Here is a 22,674-nt window from a genome sequence, read left to right on the forward strand (position 1 = left end):
GGACTGTGCAGAGCCTTTGCATAATAAGAAATCAGGTTATTCTTCTGGTATCATAAATGGAATTTGGAGGTGTAAAGAGGTTAAGTGATTTTCAAAGGTCACAGGACAGATAAGTGGAAGATCCAGGAATAGATCTGGCATGTCATGACTTCTTGCAGTAACCAGAGGACCATCTGGCTTGTCAGAATAAACTCACATTTAATTAGGTGATGTTCTAAGGGCAAACAAAAATGCCAGCATAGGTTAAATGCCATCTAATAATTTGTCCTCACAGCAGTTCATCTGTAACAAGCCATTCTGTAGCCCTATTTCTAATCTACTGCATCACAATTTGTGCTACATGACTGTTAGAAAAATCTTTCATTTTTGTCTTCAAATGCAAATTCAGATGTAGTGCTGATTAGGCTGTGCTTTGTCTGGAGATATAAGCAAGGAAATTTCTTGATTTATTCCATGCAACACTAAATGCAAATATCAAATCTGTGCCCTTACTGCTCTTTAATTAATTACATGTATTAGCCCACTGGGGAAAGAAATCCCACCTGATTTTATTGAAAGCAGTTCTCCTAAACTGAAATTTAGTTTGGGTCCTCCTTAGCAGCAGTCCAGCACTACATAGAGTGAAGAGAGCTGTCACCTGTAACAAATGGGGCAGCTCAGCCACATCAGAATCCAGGATTATCCATGATGCTGGTGTGTCTCTCACTTACTTCGGCTGAGTTTGTATTTGACTTAAATGTCCTAAATTCCTTAATATCAGTCTTTCTTTCCCTTCCATTTCTCTACTTGCTGCCTCCCTAGAAGTATCAAATAAAACCAATGTGGCTGTTTCCTCCACCCTTGGCTGCAGACACAAATTTCATAGTGGGATAACTCTTAACACCTTTACATTATTGGTAGGTAATACAATAAATCTCAGAGCATGTTTTACCCAGATATTCTCTTCAGCTGCAATTTAATCTTTTCACATTTTACTCCTATACTCTCATTTCTAGACATGTTACCTTGGTGAGAGTACTTTTTTAAAATATTTTTTTATTTTCCCTGAGCATCTCAAAACATCTCATTTACCTGCATAACATAAAGTGACCATAAAGTATTCTGTAGTGTTAACAGTGCAGGAAAGGCAGTACATAAGAAATAAGGAGCAGAGCTTTAGATCTTGTAATTCATTTCTAGAAACCCAAAGTTGCAATATCTTCCCTCAGCTAATGACTTATAACCTTCAACAACAACTGGGCCATAGACTGAGATGACCTTCCTCCTTTTATTGTGAATCTTTGAGTAACAATATGTCATTTCTCAGGAAAAGGAGAGAGCTGCAGACTCTTCTGTTGAAACCAGCTATCATTACCTATGCCAGTCATATCCTGCTCCAGAGATAATTACCAGAGTGCGAGAATGTACCTGTAATCATTAGGTAAATTAAACATATAAATAAGTTTCATGCAGATAATTGCAAGCAAAATAAAAAGAAATAAAATAGTAAAGAAAGTATGAGAGAGAGAGAGACAGAAAGGCAAAATGAAAATGGAAACTTAGAGAAATATTTTTTTAAAATACTTTCAAGATCTACTTTAACTGATGACTGATATTCATATCTATGAAATTCATGAAAAAAGAATTGAAAAGGAAATTAAAATAATAAATTTAAGATATATATTAAAAAAGTTATTCTGCCTGAATACCTTTGCTGTTACTTTGTAATTATCCAGCTGGGCTGTTCAGTTGACCAGAATGACAAGATTCATTCCCAAGTTTCATTTCCACTTGGCACCTCCTTCCTTTGTGTAATACTCTTTGCCAGCTTATTAAAGTCCTGACACTGGCCAGTAATGTGACTTCACAGTTTTTAGCTGATACTCTGGGCATAAAATCTGCCAGGTGGCTTTTGTACTCTGGAGACACTGGCACCTCCACCATGCTCCTCACACATGGCCTTAGGAAGAAGGAAGAGATTTGCACTCCTCATATTTCCTTGGCATTTATTAGGTCTGTGTTGTTGGTGTATCTGGAAGTAGACAGATCTCACTGCAGAGCCTCCTGCTGCTCTCTTCTTTCTCTGTTCCCAGGAGTGTGACCATGCACTTTAATTATCCAAGGCCATAAGCCCCTGAGAATTACATTAAATAATTTTTTCCATTTTCTTTTAAAGCTCTGTTTCAAAGTTTTGTTATTTCTTTGAGGTGTCCTGGACAGCATTGCTTTAAGACCCTACCAGTCACCCACATTTAACTCTGTGAAGTTATCACTGTTCAGTTAGCAGGAGGTGCATACTTCAGACTTAGATAAAATTCCTGACATATTTTGGGAAGGGAAGTGAAAAGACAGAAAATAAAACAGTAAGAAAAGAGATGACAATAGTACAAGTTCATCTTAACAGACTATTAATAATCCAATGCAAGTTTAGTTTTCATCACTCCTATCATGTAAACACTTCTCCTAAAATGCTTTATAAAATAAATAATACAAGACCATAGATATTATACTGTATAAATTACAGACCAACAGAGGCAGAAAGATACTGCCTGCAGAACATATTAAAGAGAGACAAAGGCTGATAACAGAGAGAAGAGAGTGGTAGAAATTAAAAGGTGCAGGCAGAGGAATGAGGAGGGGTTTGCAGAATAGGTCTGATAAGGGATGGAGAGTTGATGAGGCACAGAGATACTGGAAGGCTGTTGCAGATGGCAAGAGGGTGCAGAGAGTCAGAAGAAGCTGGAATTGAACCAGAGGAGGAAGGAGGAGGACTCACAAATGCAAGGCCTGCACTAACAGTGCAGGCACTTTGCAGCCAGAGATTATTGGGATGCTCAGAGATTTCACTGGAAACAGAGGGGTCATGAATTGGTGGGTTTGGTATGACAAGTACAAGATAGTGGACAGTACTTTGCTTGCTGCCAAGATGCAGAAAAGCCTGGGACAGGCTGTGTCATCAATGCAAAGGAACTTGGAATTTTACAGGAGGGGAAGAATAAATTAAAATGATCTGTCTTCAGATATAACTTATTTACTAAATCCAGGTTCAGTTTACATAGGGATAGGTTCAAGTGATAATAAATTCCCCTCAGATCTTGAAGCCCATCCATCTGAGGTGGCTTTTCAAATTCCCTTGCTACACTGGCTGTGCCTTTGACCTACCCCTGCCAGTGGTTCCTCTATGAGAACATCCTCTCTAGCCAACAGTAAATTGATATTCTGGAAATCTTTTAGAAATGGCTCCATTTTAGCATCTGCACTTTTAAGTGCAAACCTGTTGAATATAAAAATTTAGCTGTGCACTTGAGACTTGTGCTCACAAATATGATTGGGATCCTCAAACTGATTTTGTTCAACACTAGGTTCTACCTGTGTAAAGTCAGGGAATATTAGAAGTTTTGCAGTTTCATTTTCTACCCCTGACTACTCATAATCCCTAAAACTACTTTTTGTCTCTTAACACTGTCTGTTGAACATTTGATTTCACCTTGGTTCTAAAGGTCATGATGGGGATATATCTGAGAATGGAAGGATATTTTAGTTCTATGATCAAAGGGTCTATGTTTGACCCCGAGGCCTTAAGAGATTTTTTTTTCTAGAAGTAGTGAAGAGAAAATATTCCTATGTCATTTCTTTCATTCCAGACTCCCAAATTCTACATGAAGTAATTTCTGGGCAGAAGAACAGCTTGAAAAGAATTTAAATAGGAATTTATTTATCTAACCAAATATTTTCAGAACTAGAATGACTTCTCCAAGAGCTGATTTGTGGGCCAGTTTGATGCTCTATAAAATTCATTAATATTCAACCAACTGACTTTAAATTAAGCCTCTGATTTTGCTCAAAAGAGAAAAAAATCTAGTACAGACTTAGGAAATTGTTAATAAAATACTGCCTTGATCTTCCAAAAATTTCAGACAGCAAAACAAAACAAGACTAGCTAATCAACATATTTTTTTTTCTCAAAAGGTTTTAGAGATCACTCATGTGTCCTTCTCAGACATGTAAATGCAAGATAAGGAACCATGTCAAAATATGCTGAAGGCAGATGCAAGTAAGCAAAAGGAGCTGAATTCCAACTAATCTGCAGAAGCCCCCATGATATTAGGTAGAGATATTCCGCACCAAAATACTTATTTGTTTTTTAAGATAAGTTAATTTTAATGAAATTTTAGCTAAAATCATAAAAGAGTAATTGCTGGGCCTTCTATTTGTCAAATAATTTTGCTAACAGTTGTAGTCATACCCCAGAAAAATTAATTTTCAAAATGACAGCCAAAGTATGCTATTTTTTTGAAGATCTGTAGCCCTATTTTCCATCTTCCTTTGTTCATGCTGCAATTGTCCAAATTTTGGGTATTTAATTTTGTTTCTCAACAATATATAAAAGTTGCATGTAGTGTGTCACTGATTCAGCTGCAATTTAATAAAGACAGTAGTGATATCAGCTGATTTGATATAATTTGATTTTATCAAAGAAAGAAAAGAAAAAGTATCAGAAAAATTACCTAATAGCTTAGGTGCTTTTTTTTTTTAATTTTTAAGCCAACCTCGATAGAGTGCATATCTGAGGCGGAATTCCTGCATGTACAGGGAAATGTTTTAGTTACTATAAAGGTGCAAATGTATGCACCAGGCAGATGTCAGAGAATATTTGCATTCCAAAACTTCAATTGTGTTTCTATTTCTGTTTTTTGTTGGGTTTTTTTGTTTGTTTGTTTTTAATGACCTGAATGTGCATCTCAGGACATACATATTTTTCAGCTACACTGCTCATATGAAATAGCTGGACAAAAAAATCACAGAATCAACTAGGCTGGGAAATACCTTTGAGATTATGGAGCCCAGCCTATGAGCTAACAACACCTTGTCAACCAGACCATGGTACTGAGTGCCCATCCAGTCTTTATTTACTTAAACACCTCCAGGGATAGTGACTCCAAATGACAGCAAGCTCAAATTTTCTTACCTACAGACAAGATCTCTGGCAAGAGCTATGAGTTTTGCAAGGTTCCTTTAATACTCTTTGGCTTGGTCTATCACAGCCAATGGGAAAAAAACCCAAATGGAAGAAAGTAAAGTGATCTCCAGAAGATGTTTGACTACCAGCTCTCTAGTCTTAGACCAACAAGACTTCTGATCAAGATGCTGTCAGTTTTTTGACAACTGTTTCCAACATAAATATACATTAATTAACATACTTTTGTGTCTGAATGAAGTAAATCACCTTTTTCAAAAAAGAAAGCTGTTAAGGTTCTGATAAGCAACTTGATTTGGCACACATAAACTAGCTAACCTGTGTGCCTGGCATAGCACTAGAAGGTTTTCAAGTATTGTCTGGTGCAGAGAACAGAGTACTCAGCCTCTGAAAGGCTGTTTTCTACTCATTAGTGGAATTAGGGCTAATATGTACCAACCAAGCCCATACAGAATTGTTTTATTATTTTTCTAGCCTAAGTACATTAAGTTTAAGAAGAATACAAACCTACCTTCCTTCCTTCTGGAATGACAATCCAGCAAAAATCAATGAATATCTCTTAAAGTAGAGCACAAGCAAAAAGGTGGTGTATATGCTATTTCTTAGGGATTACTCCAGCCCCTGGATTGTTCTGCCTCTCTTCCCCATTTCTCACTTTAGGGAAGCTTGGCACTTACTGGACTGCAGTGTGAGTGGTCAACTCATTAGCTGAAGAAAAAGAAAAATCATTGCAAACTAACAAGAAAGAGAAACCCCTGAGCCTGGAGAGTTTTCTGCAGGATTAGTGTGTTGAATTAGATGAGAAAAGGTCTACCAAAGATGCAAAAGCAGAATTATAGACAGTTATTCAGGAATATGTGAGGGAGGAAGACATTTTTATGGAGGTTGAAACTTAGTTTAGTTCTTTGTCATGTAACTTGTCTCATTCACAAATCACACTGAAAGAAAACACTGACCTTGGTAGTTGTGTAACTGCAGTTTTGAAAATCCTTTAGGAACAGAAGCAGAAGAATTGTTGCTAGCAGACCCAAAGATCTTCTTGGATCCAGTTTACAGCAAAGTTCTAATGGTGATATACCAGATCTGTGACTTATTTTTTAGTGAAAAGTCAATCCTGTTTGGGTCATTCAGAGCAGAGCATATCGACCTGAAAATAAAGAGCAGGAAGATGAAAAAAGTTAATCTATGTCATCTATAGTCTCCACATCATTGGGCTGACTCAGAAGTGACACATTTTTGACTCAAGAATGGAATGTTCACATTATTTATGGTGCGGATATTACAAACATCAGAACACAGTTAAACCAAGCCAGACTGTGTTACCAGCCCTACCTGGGCAGGATTCAGCTGTGAGGAACCTGTCTGACTGTATCATCTTCAGCAACAGCAGCTCTCACCATGCTTCAGTGCAGTGATGAGACGGGGAGAAGAACAGCTTGAAGGGGCAGAATTAATTCCAGCTCCAGTCCCACATTCCTGTCCATTAAAAGCAAATATTCAACTTTAAAAATGCAAATAAAGATATGAAAGGAGACCAAACAAAAGCAGTAGCATTAAAAACTTCTTATAGCCCTTTATAGCTCTCTGGAGTGACTGCATCCTATTTACTTCCACTTCTTGAAGTTCTGTTACTGTATTCTAGCCATAGAGAAAAAAAAAAAAAAAAGTCTCTTTAATTATTCTTCAATGCCTTTTTCCAGCCAGGCCCTGTGTCCTGGATTGAAATCAATGTTAATGGCTTTTGAGACTCCAGTATAGATATATTTTTTAATTGATATCTTCTCTTCCTCCTGCTGACCCAATTCTCATTTTCATTAAATTCAAAAACACATTGATGATCCACTCAGATCTGATAAATTATTTTAGCTCCTTTCTGCAATAACTAAATTTAATAGTGGTTTGCTGGCACAATTTAATTACTGGCACAAATATTTGAAATTTGTGAACAACAGCTGAACTGCAGTGACAGAAAACAGGTGGTCTGGTGGCTGTTAGGATCCCAGTAGCAAGCACACAGAAAATGCAGGCTCCTGTGCAGACTCATTACTAAAATTTTTGTTTGAACTTCTTCCTTATCCAGCAGTTTTATTCTTTATTCCACTTGTCAGGGCAGTTGTCATTACAGACTTCTCTGTGGGACTGTTTTTAATTATGGAGAAGGCACATACTTAAGAATTTACCATGCTAGGAAAGAAGGAATGGAACAAAAGCAGAAGAGGTGTTTAGAATGACCATAAAATTATTTGGCATGCTGGAGATAAAGTGTGGAATTTTTTAACCTGTGAGCCTCACTGATGCAACAGAGAGGCAAGGAATTCTACAGCTCAAAAAGTGTAGGCAGTTAAGGTTGTCAGAGGGAAGGCAGTAAAGTTCATTAGATGCCATAGTGTGACATTTCTTAGGGTTTTGCTTCTTGCCAGAGGTGAACTTGCTGGGCTGGTACCCACTGAGTAATCACTGCATCCTGTGGTGGGAAATGTGATGTCTGCAGAGCCTCACTGCTGTGAGCACTGTGCCTGCACGTAGCTGTAGCTGTGCTCACAGCTAGGGCAGCAAGCTCAGGTCTGGGGATTTTTGGTGTGCCAGCCAGGAGGAGAAGCTGGTCGAGGAAATGTGATTGAGCTCACCTGTTGCCCCTGTGCTCTGGGCCCAAAAAGCATGAATATTGATAATTGTGCAGCTGCTGTTTCCTGTACAATATTGCTATGAATCACATTTCTCAAGGTGAGAAATACTCAAACACAGGCCCAGCAGGACTCTTATGAAACACCTTATTTGTCATCAATGCCAGACAGAAGCAGGAGTGCTCCAGCCCTCAGAGCCTTTCCCATGAAGTTTGCTACCTACTGTAACAATATACTTCACTTGGGGGAGAAAACAAGCTCAAGTAAAAGAATCCCTTCTCTTCTGAGTGACACTTTGGAGAAATTTTCATTGTACTACTATTTTAGATTCATAAATGTGGTGTAGCATGACTTAATAATGGAAGTTTTCTAAATACAGGGCAGACCCACCTAATCTCTAATCCAAACAGTTTTGCAGCCTGCAGCAAGAGACAAAAAGTGAATTCAGGAACACAAAGAAGGGAAAACTGCAACAGCCTTGAGTCTGTGGGAAAAACTGACCAATATTCCAGAGTCAGTCTGTTTTCTCCTGTTGGTCACTTGAAAGCTAATAGACAGTTGTAGGGGTGTTTGCAGATATTTCCAAGTAGGTCTGATGAAGTGCAGGTGAACATAAGGAAGGACATTTTTGTCTGAAGGATCAATCAGGAGGTCCTGTGGTTTCTAGATAAGTTTCTGCTCCCTTTAGTGTTTATTACTTAAGATGGTTGTCCTGGATCTGGATTGCACTGGTATACCATGGTGACTACTGGATGGAATAGAATAATCTTCAGAAAAACAAGATCCTTGATATTCTTAAAAATAAAAGCCTTGTTACAAACCCTCTGTACCTGAAAATGCTGATGGGGTATTTCCAGTAGTTTGTGTAGCATTCAGAATTGCTGTTGAAGGGGAAATGTCCTTGCTTGAGGAGATATTATATATCAAAGTCTTGATTGAAAACAGTCAAGATGAAGAGGTAATCAAGGGTGCTAATGGTCACAGTGAGGTGTGATAAATCTGGACAAAAGTGGTGATTATGGGCAATAAATCCAACAACCTGCTGGGCTTGGCACAGAGCCACCTGAGACAGGCTGATTGCCAGTAGTTTTGAAGGTGAGCATAAAATGAAGCATCCTCCAAGTTAATAACACTCACATAATGAATATTACCTTTTATTAAAGGAATAGGTCTATGACCAATGCAAAATTAGTTTGCCTGAGTGCATGAGCACATGCATTCAGAAGGGGATCCTGGGAGAAGCAAGCAGGGTGATGAACACACCTGCAGGCTGTTGTTTTGCCTTCCCTTTGGGTTCTCCAGTCCTTGTTCAGCAGCTGCATTCTCAGAAGGCTGTTTACTCCTGAAACTGTGGTGTTTCATCATAAGACTGTGCAGTTCTACTGTGTTGGAAGGTGGAATCTGGCCATACCAGGATCAAATTCTAGGACAGATGAGGTTCTGGGTCCTGCCCTGCGACCACAACAATCCCTGCAGCACTACAGGAGGACTTCAGGATATTAAAGGTTTTTTCAACCTAAGTGATTTTGTGATTCTCCAAGTGGTAGCTGGAGACTTTCTCTTCTCAGGGAAGCACACTGGCAGGAAGGAAAATCCCAGAAATTCTGACTGGGGAACTGGTTGTCCTTTCTCAGCCCTGTCTCACATTGAGCTCTCTGCTTGTGATGAGGAATAGCCTCAGGGCTGAACAGCCTTTGAGGTGGCAGGATCAAGTAATTCCCTTTGAAAGTATATTTCAGGATCTCTGCAGGTAGACAGACATTATTGTAATGTATATGTTGTAAGGTGGGGGAAGCTTTTTCAAAGATGAGTCAGAAAATTAAACCTGTGTCTGTGGGATAATAACACAAGACCAGCGCAGGGTGCTCTTAAGTGATGCTCTGTAGCATCTAAATCTTAGCTTCTTTTTGGATAAGACTAAATACAGCTTACTGCAAGAAGGAAATATCCAGCAATTGGTTATCAAGAATTAGTAATAACAGTGTTGAGTTTTTTTTCTTCCACCAACCACATAGATTGATTCCTATAATAAAACCAGTACTTAGAAAGCTGAACTAGATAACAGGTGAAGTAGACCCCTTGAGAAACTGTATTTTGACAGTTCATCATGGGAGGTTGTTAAGTTAGTCCCATGTTTGATTTTTTTCTACTTTTTTTTTTATGTTTCTTTGGTTTGTTTTTGGTTTTGAGCTTTTTTCCCCCTTATTTACAGAATAAATTTCTTTTTTCTTTTTAACATCCCCAGTTGGAACCAGGAAGGCTGCTTTAAGAGCCTCATTAGGCATTCCCTTTAGCAGCATACAATAGGATCTCAAGCTGGCCTGTCTCTGCAGTATTACCCAAGGTGGATGCAGGAGCTGTCACCACCAGAATGCCATCAAAGCAGAGGCTCCACATCCAGCAGACTGAGAGGCAACTTTCAAGCCTATGATGTCTCTTTCAAGTCTCAATGTTTCCAAATTAACATCACTGTGCACTACTGTACCTGTGCATTTTGCTTTGTTTGATGTGGCATTTATATGCTTGCATTCATTTTAACCAGTCACTCTCTGTCTAACACTACTTAGGCTTTTATTTTTTCAGCTCAGCTGAACAAATTACCCCTTGGTCAGAAGATGAAGAGGTCTGGCTCCACAGATAAGATACTTTACTATGCAGAAAACACAAGAAACAGCTAATGCCATTAGCTAGTGCCAGTTCTGCAACAGAAATAATGGGTAAGACTTAGTATTTTTAATGAATCTTTCTTTTTCTTGCTGGAAAAAAGCCTTGTGTATTGAAACACAAGGGAAGGAGCTACTTTTTCTGGTAGAAATTAGAACTTTTCTCATAAAGCTTTTGCAGATCTAGGGCATATTGCAGAGGAGTCCAAGGCCAGGTCCCAGTGCTGGTTCAGCAAGCTGTGCAGCACAGCATTTCCCAGTTTTATCTCAGGAGGATGCTTTGCCTGGGTATTGCACTGTGGGGACATCTGAGAGCAATGATCTCAGAGGGAAGGATGTTCAATATGCTCACCAAAAGGTTGCAGAGATGCAAGCTCCACTCTTCTCTCTGTTGCAGAGTAGGACTCTTTTAGGGTTCCTTTTTCTCAGTCTGCTTAGTTGTTTTCTTTCTCTTTCAAGAAAAAAAAAAAAAAAAAAAAAAAAAAAAAAAAAAAACCAAAGACAAAACCAGCCATCACATTCTTAGTTTTTCCTAGGAAAGAGGAACTTTAAAATATGTGTTAGTGAAAATTCATTTCTTATTTAGTTTTGGATAGTATCAGTGGTCACTTAGATGACCTCAGACTGAAGGACAGTTTCCTTTTTCTGCAGTTTATCAGCTGTGCTTATAAGTCGGAAGCTGTTTCATGGGTTGCAAACATATAAATTTTAAATCTGAAGGGATAGGATTATCCTGGTATTTATGTACAGAGACGAGCAGAACTGAAGCTTATGGGCACAACAGACACAAAAAATATTTAAATGAGGAAAAGGAGATGTTTCAGCCAAAAAGCCATTATCCTGGTGTAGCTATTACATAAATGCAAGTACAAACATATAGACCATGGCTTTCCATACAAGATTTAGCAACCAAAATCCTACCTTGAAAATTTCACAAAATAAAGCTACAGAAGACATTCATGGGAGTGAGAAGGAATAGGAATGTAGAGCTTGTCTTCCTGGGAACAGAACAAGGATTCTCCTTCCTCTCTTCTCCCCTGTCCTCCTGCCCTGTGCTGAAGCCTGAGTTCTGCAAGTTGGCAGCTCAAACTTCAGCCGTTTGATGTGTGGGGCCCACAGATCAAACAGCTGAGAATCCCTTGTGCAAGGGATTCTCAGAAACTGCCAGAGTGCATCTCTTAGAGCTCACCATGATTGGCACTAATGTCAAATAGTTAATTGTGCAGCAACATTTCCAGCATTTAGTTCCAGTGTAATTTCTATATTTTGGCTTCTTCTTATTTCCAAGGGATTCTTTCTTATACTATGTACACTCTCATGTGAGTTAAGGTGGCTGGGATGAATATTTCAGAGATGGTGTTTTCAAAAACTAAGAGAGGGTTGAGGTTGGGAATTAAGAGATTTTCTCTTTGCAGATAGTACAGTCCAAGTGCTTGACCATGTTTGAAGAAGTTTTACTGAGGGCATTGGAATCACAGAAAAGGTGGAAAAAGGGAAAAAATTAGTTGCCTAGGGAAACTATTCTGTGCACCTAGATGTAAATGTTCTTTCCTGGTACATTCATTTTTTTTTGTTTACTGGACAGGCTTCCAAGATTATTGTTGGTACCAAGAGAATAATGAAGTGACATTTCAACTTCTAATTTCACAAGGTGCTTCAGCATTGTTACCTAGTCTGCCATCACAACTGATGTTTACCTCAGCAAAAATACTTTTTTAAAAAATTGTAAACTTTAAGCTTTTTATTTCAGAGCTGAATCTTCTTTGGGAAGAATTTTTTTTTTTTAGAATTTAGATATTCCTGTATTTTTGAAAAGAATTACCTGTCTCAAAATAATTTTCATAAGAAATGCTGTCTTCATAACATATGCATTTGGACTATGGTTCCTTCAGTTTCTTCAGAAACCCACAGGATGAACACATCCATTACTGTCCTTGCAAACAAAGTGACAGGGGGAAGACAAAGTTGTGGCTTCCATTGTAATGTCCAAAACACAATGACCTGAGAGAAAATTTTCTACTCTTGGTAGTTAGGAGCAAACATCACACTCATGACAATTATTCATAATGTATGCACACAAACCAAGGAAAAATCTACAGAGTCTGTACAGAAAAAAAATCTACATTAACTTCATATCAGATGAGGGGTGGACTAAATAGATAAATATGTGCTCGAGACCAAACTCTTCTAAACACAGATGAATAGATTAAATCCATACTCTAAAGCATATCTGCAAGGTCTTCCTCTTTGATCCTTTGGATACAATTCTATAGCTTATCATGGCAATTAAATCATTTTGAATTGAACCGAATTGAGGAATGAAGGAATTATTGATTGCAAGCCAGCTCCCAGTGTGCAGGTGTCCAAATAAAACCTCACTACAATGTTTTGGCATCATTTCATGTTTTCTTGTGTGAGTATAACCTGCCAACAGAAACCAGCTTATTTCCTCCAGGATTTTGTTTTTAGTTGAAGGAGATTAAAGCAAAGATATATATACAAAAAAAAAAAAAAAAAAAAATCTGCTTTGAGCCACAAAGGTATTATTGGTTTCAATCTGATCTAACTCACATCCCACTTAAATCAGTTGGGTCTTTATATTGTCTTCAGTGTGGTTTGCAGTGTCCATCCTTAGACAGAGCCTCTGACAGTCTAACAATGTTTGTTTTTCAGAGAGATACTCACTGGGACATCCAGACAGGCAGAGTGAAAAGAATATCTGAAATAGCTGCAGAAGGTCAGTTCTGATAAAATAATTAATGGAAATAATATCTTTAGAGAAGCAGGATTTCCAAAGCACTCCCAGATGTGGTCTGACTTTCTCACATGGATGATTGTAACATTAGACATAGATGAAAAGCTTATGGAGTGATTGCTGGCAATATTTCATGGGACTTTAGAAATAATCAGTACATTTACTATTCAGATCTATCAGCCACCATTTCTACTAGTGACAATATCTGTTTACAGAGTGAAAAAAGGTTTTCTAAATTAAAAAAATATAAAACAGTCTTTAGATGCTGCTCCAGAAGGAAACTCAGCTATTCTAAAAGGAGAACTCTGGTAATAATCTGTGATCCTCCTTTGCAATAGAATAATTCTAAAATTAACACTAAATTTAAGTAACATGAAATAACAGCTTAAAGTTCTAATCCATATTTCAACTATAAACAAAAACCGAAATTAAAACCTCAAAATGGTTATGACATGCTTTAAAGGCCCTAAGGAGATGTAACAATGAGCTGCATGAATTTACAGAAATCAAATTAAAAAAAAAAAGATATTCAAGAGTTTGTACTTGATGGTTGTCAGAAGTTCTGAAGCAGGAATGGGAATTTTCTTACATTAGCATAATTTGGGAAATTCTGCATGGAGACTTCTAAGGATATTTGGCAGTAAACAACCAGCCATCATAGCAGTCTCAAAGGTTAGCACCAAATTCACCAAACACCACTAAGCTACAAACGGCCCTGCTTGAACCAAATCCTCTTCTACTTACTCTTCATTCAGGGTGGAACATTTCCACTGCCTTCAGAGATTATTTAGTGGTTGCTCTGGTGTGAGCACAGAGTTTGAATTGTGCTGTTTTTGAAGGGAAGTCCTGGTTTCACCATCCCTAGACATAATATAGCTGTAGTCCCATGTAGTCTCATAAGATCTTTACATTCTATGGTAACAGCAAGCAGCCTCACAGTGAATGTGCTGCCAACCCCCTATATTCTGCCATCAGCCTTTCAGTTCTGACACACCCAGGCATTTCCTCTTTAAGATACCATCATAGACTTTGGCTCTCTACACTCAAAATAAAAAAAATATCAAGTAGTATCCCTGCTGTGTTTGCTAAGTCATTTTCAGGCGTCTAATAAATATTCGTTATTTGCACTTGCCATAGCCAGTGTTTCAGGTATCTGAATTGATTTCAAGTAGTCAGTGAGAGGAAGCCAGATATTGGAGCAGAGCCAAAGCACAAACTTTACTGAGAATACCCAGGGAGAAACATTGAAGGGAAACAGGACTGGAGGCCAATGATACTGTACAACATCTCTCTTTTCATCATTACTGATGAGTCCCTGCTTATTGATAAGGCACTTTTTATTTTAAAGCAAAACTTTTGCTTTTAAAAGTGTTAATTCTTCTCAGTTTTTGCACAGCTACAAGTAGACTACCTGATACCTACCTGCTAACAATGCATAATTCAAATCTGTGGTTTCTTAACTGCTCACGCAGTTATCTGACAGCTCATAAACCAAAACTCAAGGCTTGGAGGAAGGCTAGAAGATATTGTGATAGCCTTGGGGTGTCTGAAAGGCAGCTGTCATTGTTTGAGCCTGACTTGAAATTAAGCACTATGCACTGCTCACTGAACTCACCCACAGTGAAGAAACCTGTAATGATCAAGAGATGAGGTTTCTTGAGTTAGACTTGATGTAAAAAGGTTTAGGACAGCCCATCCAAAGGCATTATTTTGCATGTAGTGTGGAGCAGCACTTGCCTGGAGGGGCTGGCAGGAATCCTGACAGAGTTTGCACAAGTTTCAGTTTAATCAATGGAAGCAAAAAGCAACTTGACTAAAAGTTCAGAAGCATTGGAATTATAATTCCTCAATGCTGTTTTGGGCATGACTATACATTTATTTTTATAAACAGCATGGAAAAAAAGATCCAGGAAAACATCAAAGTATCCAAGACCACGTAAAGAAGATACTTGTTTGTTTCAGACAAAGAAGGCAAGCATTTCTAATTATATAGAAGGAATAAAGGAGACAAAGGGAAGCCATATACCTTACTTAATTTAGCAAGTGAATATAAGTTACCTTCCCTTGGGTCATACTGCATTAGTAAGCCAACAAATAGATATTCATTCCTATTTATGCACCTTTTCCTATCCAAGATAAAACCTGCAGAAGATGTTTGCAATCTGAGCTGAATGAGGCAAGCTGTAGGCAAAGCCTGACCAGGCAAAGTCTCTATTCATCACCCCAGAGAAAAAGCATTTTAAAGCAGAAAGTGTGCAACACACAGGCTAGAAGAGGGTAAGGGTAAAACTTGCATTCTCCATTAAGGCAAGTTAGTAAAATTATCTGTATACTCAGATTTTCCTCGCATATTCAGCTTTTCCATTCCAATAACAAAAAACAACAACAACAAAAAAAGATTTTACAGTAAATAAATAATAACCAATTTTGGAGTCTCTTTTCAGTGCACTGTGAGGCATTGTTTGAGAGTAGGTGAAATAAAGCTTGTGGGTTGGGGACACAGATGCACAGGACACCTAAGTGCCTACCATAGACACTGTTCTATTAATTGGTGTCTTAACTGCAAAATATAATTTTCTGGTTTTTTGACAAGCAAGATGCTTGCACTGACTACATGATACATTAAGCACCAGAAAGTTTCAAAAGCGTTGGTGACATAGAGAGCTGATGAGAAAGGGTTTGTTGTTCCTGTTCACTCCCAGCCCAGACAAGAGAAGGGTTCATGTTGCCTTGTTGCAATAAATCTGGCTGCCTCAAGTCCCCTGGGAAGCCAGCTGGCAGCAAGGTGCTTCCCAGAGAAAGGCAGGTAAGGAGAGGGGATGCTGCTCTGGGAAGGTTTCCAGAAGAAGGGATGGGGGAATATAAACAGGAGGGGAAAAACAAAAGGAATTTTTTAAAACAGAGGCAAATACGATTTGTCATCTTTCTAATGAGAAGAGCAAGGCATGAGGCTGAATTCCCTGAAAATGATGAGTCTGTGGGTTCTCCTAACTTTGTTATTTTAATGGCTTGGATCCTAACCAGACTGCAGTAATGCATTGATACTTCAGAGAAACAGGGAAACAACCATTTACTTAATGGCTCATGGATTAATTGAGTTCCAGACAGGTCTGGACAGTGGTCAGCAAACTTCCAGTACATCACCTTCCAGCAGTATCTTTTCCTCAACACCTTTAGAAATGGCAGTGTGCAGCTGAAAGCAGGTTTTCCTTCTCTGGGAATTGCAGGAATGCACGGGCATACCATGGGGGGAATGGCAGACAGTAATGAGCAAGAGAGTAAAAGAAGGCAATTTATATAATGTGTCATCCTAACTCACAGATGATGTAAAATACTTGGATTCTTTTAAAGATCATTTTACTCTTCTCTAAATCACTTCCTTTATCACATTTCTTTGTGGTTTTTTTCTTTTTTTTTTTTTTTTTTTTTAACATCTCAGAGAAACAGCTCAGCTCAGCTCTAAGCTAAGGCATAATGAATTCAGTAACAGCCAAATCATCAGGAAACTACCTCTGACACATAACTTTTCTGGTGTGACAGAAAAAATACAAGATTTTTAGACTAAGCCTGGAAATTATTTTCTATTTTTCCTCACTTTACCAGGTATATTCAGTCAGCTATAGTCATATTCCTGCCTATGAACGTGGAGAAACGTAATGAGACACTTATTTAGGACATGCTTTAGCTTTAGTTACTAATGCTGCCTGTACCAATATCAGATTTCTCCCTTACTTACCAATCCTCATGGAAATTGCAGGCACAGTTATAAATTGCTATGCATTCATTTCCTCCTTGACTGCATTGTGTATTGTTACCCTGAGCAGAAGGTGGTATAAAAATGCCCATTTGTATGGGAATATAAAAGCATAAGTAATGTATCTATCATATAATGTAATCACTGTGATCTGTAAGGTTCCACCTGCACAGTTAACACACCTGTGCTAATTACCCTGCTCAACAACAGAAACTAAAGACTTTGTCAGTGTGTTGAAATACAGGCAGACAAATAGCTGTGGAAGAAGAAGAAAAAAAATTAAACTGGGGAGGGAAACTAGCCAGAGAAGCCTCCTTCTTTGTCACTTTTAAAGGTGACAGAAACTCAGGTCGTAAACCCATACTCCAGAGACATGAGAAAGTATCTCAGCACTGGGCATTCCCAGCTGTCCCTGCCTTCATGTCACAGCTGTACCAAGACATTTGTGTGTTTATATGAAAACCAGATAATGGAATGGATTTGTACTTAAAATAACAGCCAAAAAACCCCAAACAAAACAAGGCCAAACATGTATATATATATATATATGCACATATATATATATATATACACACACACATATATATATATATATATATATATCCTATAAAGACTCCTGTTTATTAAGAACAGGTCTACGCTATATGAACAGACTGTGCCCAGTTAAGTCTTGTTTTTCTTCTCACAGCTGACATAGGAGCACAAGGTCAGGTTCTGCTTTTGCCAGTATTTGGGTCACTGGGCACAAACCTGACTGTGTGTTCTGATCCAGACCAAATCCATGCCACAGCCTGACCTGATGTTGTGACTGAAAACATGGCTTAACCTTAGAATGGAGGAAAACTTGAGAGAGGAAGAGAATGTTCACTTCTAAATACCCCAGAGATAGTCAGTGATGAGCAACATGTGCTTGGGGGGGATCATTTAGATTTTTTTAAGCCTTCATTATCTTGCCCAGGAGAGCTGATTGCACTGCTACCTCTTTGGACTCTGCAGAGTATAAAAAGGCATCATATAGGAAAGTTAACTGCTTATGGGATAGAGACTTTTAATGTTGACAGCCCTGATGAATCCTAAACTGAGAAAAACATTTTAAATTCAGCCCAGAGTACTGGGTTTCTGAGTGTACTTTCAGAATCATCATGACTTTTAACCCATAAACAACAGCAACTTCCACATTCAAGAATTACAGAGGAGACTTTTATTTTTGTATTAGAGACAGATGGAAAGAGATGAGCCAGTTCCAAATCACAAGCACACTCTCTTGCTTATCTGTAATATCTCTTTAGCAAGGCAAAGATACCTTTGCCAGAGACAGGTGTTGTGCTAAAATGCACAACTGTTCTTTTTATTTACTTGTACATCTGCTAATGCCTTTGGTGCCAGATTTGAATGTACAAATGCAAAATTCAGAGGTTTTAATTATTATTGTCCCCATGTTTGAAAAGCAGGTTTTTCATAAGGTCACATATTCTTGAAATGAACCATGGATAGGCACCTGAGGCAGGGACTGGGAAGGTGCTCAAAAGATATATTGCTGTGGAAAGATTCACTGGAGATATGGAAGAGCATCTGTATCCAGGGGAGATATGCACTGGGGAGCTGCTGTTTTTTCATTCCCCTCAGGACTGGAATGGACCAGCTCAAAATGCCCACTCCTTCTCTATTCAAAACATACTCATTTAGTAAGTAGCAAACAGAAATGAGGGAATTCACATGTTCCCTGCTTGGATCTCGGGAATTGTGCAGGGATTGTTCACATCTGTTGGGAATCAAGGTGCTTTGATAATATATTTATCCCACTCATTTTAATGGCTTCAGGTCATTGTCTGCCACTGAGTCAGAGATGTCTCAGACTTTGCAGAAACTCAGGTTCATCATCTTCATGTCTCAAACCTTCCTTCCTCTTATCCTCTCATATTTTGCCTTTGCCTGGTACAGTAAAGCTTCAGTAATCCTGTATGTCTCACATTTGGAGGGACAAGATGGCAGATGGTGGTGGGACATAGAAAAAAAGGAAGAAATATTTTAAATCCTCTTTATTCCTCTCTAAAGGAAGCACAGGACTTCCCTAACTGAAGAATTAGAACAGAAGTTTTCTGAAACACAGAAAGAAACAGTGTGATATGGAACTTCTAAGCTCTGAAGAATTGTTTTCCTCATGGGGCTTCTTTGCAAAGGAACACAAAGCAAATTTCATATTGTCAACTCAAACTCCAACTAAAAGCTTTTCAAAATCTTCCTGTTTTGGAAAAAGCCTTTCTAAGTCCCAGAGGAACTAAAGGAAGCTCATGAAAAGTAAGGGTTTGCAACTTTTTAGTCTGAGATTTTATGAAGAGAGTGGAAAGATGGGCAGCAGCTTTACCCTTTTCTTCTAAATCCTTGGCTGATCAGAGGAGAATTACTTTGACCTGCCTCATCCCTCTGAATGTTCGTTTTGCCTTTTTTGGTTTTTTTTTCAATATAATGAGAATTATCTGCTTCAGAAATATTAAGGCTGCACCAAGGAAAATATTTTTTTTTCTTTATGTCTGTTGAAGTCTCTTACCAAAGGCCAAATATGCAGATTGTTGGTGAAATGTGGTTGCCAACATTTTAAACATTTGCAACAAATCCTGCAGTTCCTCTGGCTTATTTAGAAATGTGATTAAATAAAGGTGAGAACAACTAAGGACTTCAAGTTTTCACCTAGCAAATGTTTCTGCTGCATCATTTTCCATTTGGACTCAGCAAGGGCAAAATTGCCTATTGATTAGTAGATATCCACTATAGAGGATTCAATAGGTGCTTTTGCATATGCTGAGTCCTAAAGGCAGAAAACTGAGCTAACAAAAAAAAAGTTAACACTGTCTTTCCCTACAGAGCCCTCCACAGCTTTCTCCAGAGAAATTGCTTTCTGAATATTGAACAACTCTGAATTCCACCAGGGAAAAAAGTACCCAAGATAGACACATTATAAATTATATGGAATTATTAGCAAAAGTTGTGAGATTGCGGGTTATTTGTCTTGCAACACCTTTTTGTGACCTCAGCTAGTATCAGGTATCACTGGACTAAGCAATATTTTGGAAAGAAAAGGAGAATGATGGCCTTCAATTACTTTAAAATAAAAGGGACAAGACAGGAAACAAGATGACTACAAGAACTCTCCTTTACCACCCCTTAAAGACAGGGTGCTGAAATGATGGGCTAGAGAGTAACTTGATTTAGACTACAGGGAAAAAAATGGAAAATATTAAAAAACCCAAAAGGTTGGTCCTGCATGTAAAAAGATTTTTTTTTCACTCCCATTGCAAAGTAAATATCAAGAAATACAGGGAATAAAAGAAAAAGGTGTTTCAGACAGTTCCTAAAGAGTCTAGAATGGCATTAATAAATTTAAATATATATAGTTTATATTGGTTGCATTTAGTTACCACTTTTCAGTTCACAAATATTCTATATTTGAGAGCTGCATAATAATGTATTTTTAAAAAACTTGCCATGAATCAGTTGATCACTGGTCATTTTGTGAAAAAGACACTGAGGATATGAAATTTGAAAAATGAATTCACTAATCTGTAGTTTATTTTAGTTTTTCCTTCCTTTGACTGTGACATGAAGCATACTTGGAAGTTGTGATTTGTGTCCAAAACTATGTCAGAACCTGCTGTTGGAAATACCAGCCATGATCCAAATCCTTTCTAGTTTGTTAGAGAAACACAAAGCTACTTAAATAACCCCTGACCTAAGCAAGTAGGACATAACTGCAGCAGGACATCCCTTTTCATGTAATTACTTCTTGGGTTTGTGTTTTCCCTTTTTTTCAAACTTTTAATTTTGTTTAAAAGGTTTTATCCTGTCAGAAAACATTTTTTTTTTTTCATTTTGTTCTCATACAGCAATCAAACTAGACATTTCCAGTGTAGTCACCTGCTTGACTAGGTAAAATACAAACATGGGATAACAGCCTAGGAAAAAGAAAACCCTGGCCACATTCACTGTCTCCTTTTATAGGCTTCAGAGATCCTTAGTTTTTAATCACAAATGCATTCAATTTGATGGTGATGATGCTCTAGGATACTACAGAGATTTTTGGAAACCATCAGCAAAAATTAATCCCAGGAAAACAAGGTGAAATGCATACATTATGCAAAATATAAAATGAGAGAGAAAGGGCATGAGGTGAGAGAAATGAGCATGGGATGGGAAATGAGCTGGGGAAAAAGGAGAAAGGCAGATGAGTGAGAAGTGAGGGAAGAGAACCAAGAGCTTATCCCTGACAACAAAGAGAAGCAGATGGAGAAGCTGTGTTTTAACTGTCCACATCTCTGTGGGGAGACTTCTGAGATGGGTTGGCAAAATGATAACCATATACTAATCAATTGCAATAAATGAAGAATCTATTTCGATTACATCAATTTCTTTCCACAGCCCTGTACTCTTGTAACTTCAATGTATGGATATTTGTCTCTCTTGTAGAAAATAAAATGTTTATAAAACAGAGAGCAGGTTGTTGTTAATCCCTTAATGGAGATAGATGCTTTATTTTAATCATTCAGAATTTCTACAGGCCTTATGAGTGTCTTAGAATAAAAAAAAAATTATGTGAAGCATTTCATAACCACTCCCTGTCTACTATTGATAGAAATGAAGGCTTTAGGAGAGTTGTTAATGTCTCTAACACAAAATTGCAGTCTTTACACAGGGAAAAGGAAGATAACTATAGCTCAAGCCATCAGACACTAAATTGTTTTACAGCACACCTGGAAGGACATGATAATTTCATTTTATTCTGGTAATTACATGCGGATCTTTTCTTTACATTGTTTTATTTTTAGGATCTTAACTAAAACTCCTCCCTTTGTGGAGTGGATCCTTTCAAAGGCAGGATTCTTCAGTCTTAAAAATAGTTGAAATCTACACAGATTTCATTAAAATCATCAACTTCCTCTTTATTTCTTTCCTACTCTTTTAAGTAGCCCTTTTAGTTCGTGGCCTTTCGTTGCTTGCATGATGTGTCTGCAATGTAGGCAGGAGACTGTAACATCTAGAACACAGGGGATCAATCAGCATGGCAGATCCTTGATTGTTCTCAAAACCAGAAAAAATGTAATCAGTGCATGTCTCTTAGTATTTGCTAGGCAAAAGGGATGGAAATGTTTGATGGCACTCATCTTGCAAAGTTGTCTGCCCCAGGCAGCCCATGGAGGTAATCATACATGCACGCAGGTAAGAAATAAAATAAAGTGGGGAAAGACAACAACTACTGATGGTTACACACTATAAAGGCAGAGGGAATTTGTCAATTTGTAGACCCTTGTGTGCGAATTACACTTCCTTTACATGGCTGCTAAATTCCAGTCTTAGTGCTTCCTTGCAAGACGTGACAAGAGAGCAGAGAGCAAATATTTCATTTAGTGATAGCAGAAGTCATAAAAAACTTCAGGGAGACTGAAACGATAATGGTGACTTGACTCCACAGGGAGGAGACAGGAAAGAAGAACACAGTGTGCACTATGCAGAAGAAATTCTCTCATGAAAAACCCAGGGAGCTGGAAACAGAAGGAGATAAAGTATATTTCTGAAGTCAGAATTGCCTGTGTGTTGGTGCTTTTAGTCAGTCTGTCTTGTTCCCCACACTGACAGACTCAATATTCATTCTCAGAGAACCACTGTAGTGAGTACCCTGGTCACGCATGCACAGAAAATGTGAACATTTAGTGCACAGACCATGCTGGGAAAAAAAAAGAGAAAGAGGAAATATAGATGGGTAAGTGGTATTTCCATCTTTAATACTCCTCTGAGGAAAGTTTCTATGCCTCTTAGATAACAAGGAAGCTTCAAAATGGGGAGTGTTTTATTTGAGGGAATATTAGCTTCAGTTTTTGGCTAAAATTACATTGGGTACCTAAATAATATCAGGCACTATCTGTGCATTA

Source organism: Lonchura striata, chromosome 5, assembly GCF_046129695.1.
Source record: "Lonchura striata isolate bLonStr1 chromosome 5, bLonStr1.mat, whole genome shotgun sequence".
Taxonomy (NCBI): Eukaryota; Metazoa; Chordata; class Aves; order Passeriformes; family Estrildidae; genus Lonchura; species Lonchura striata.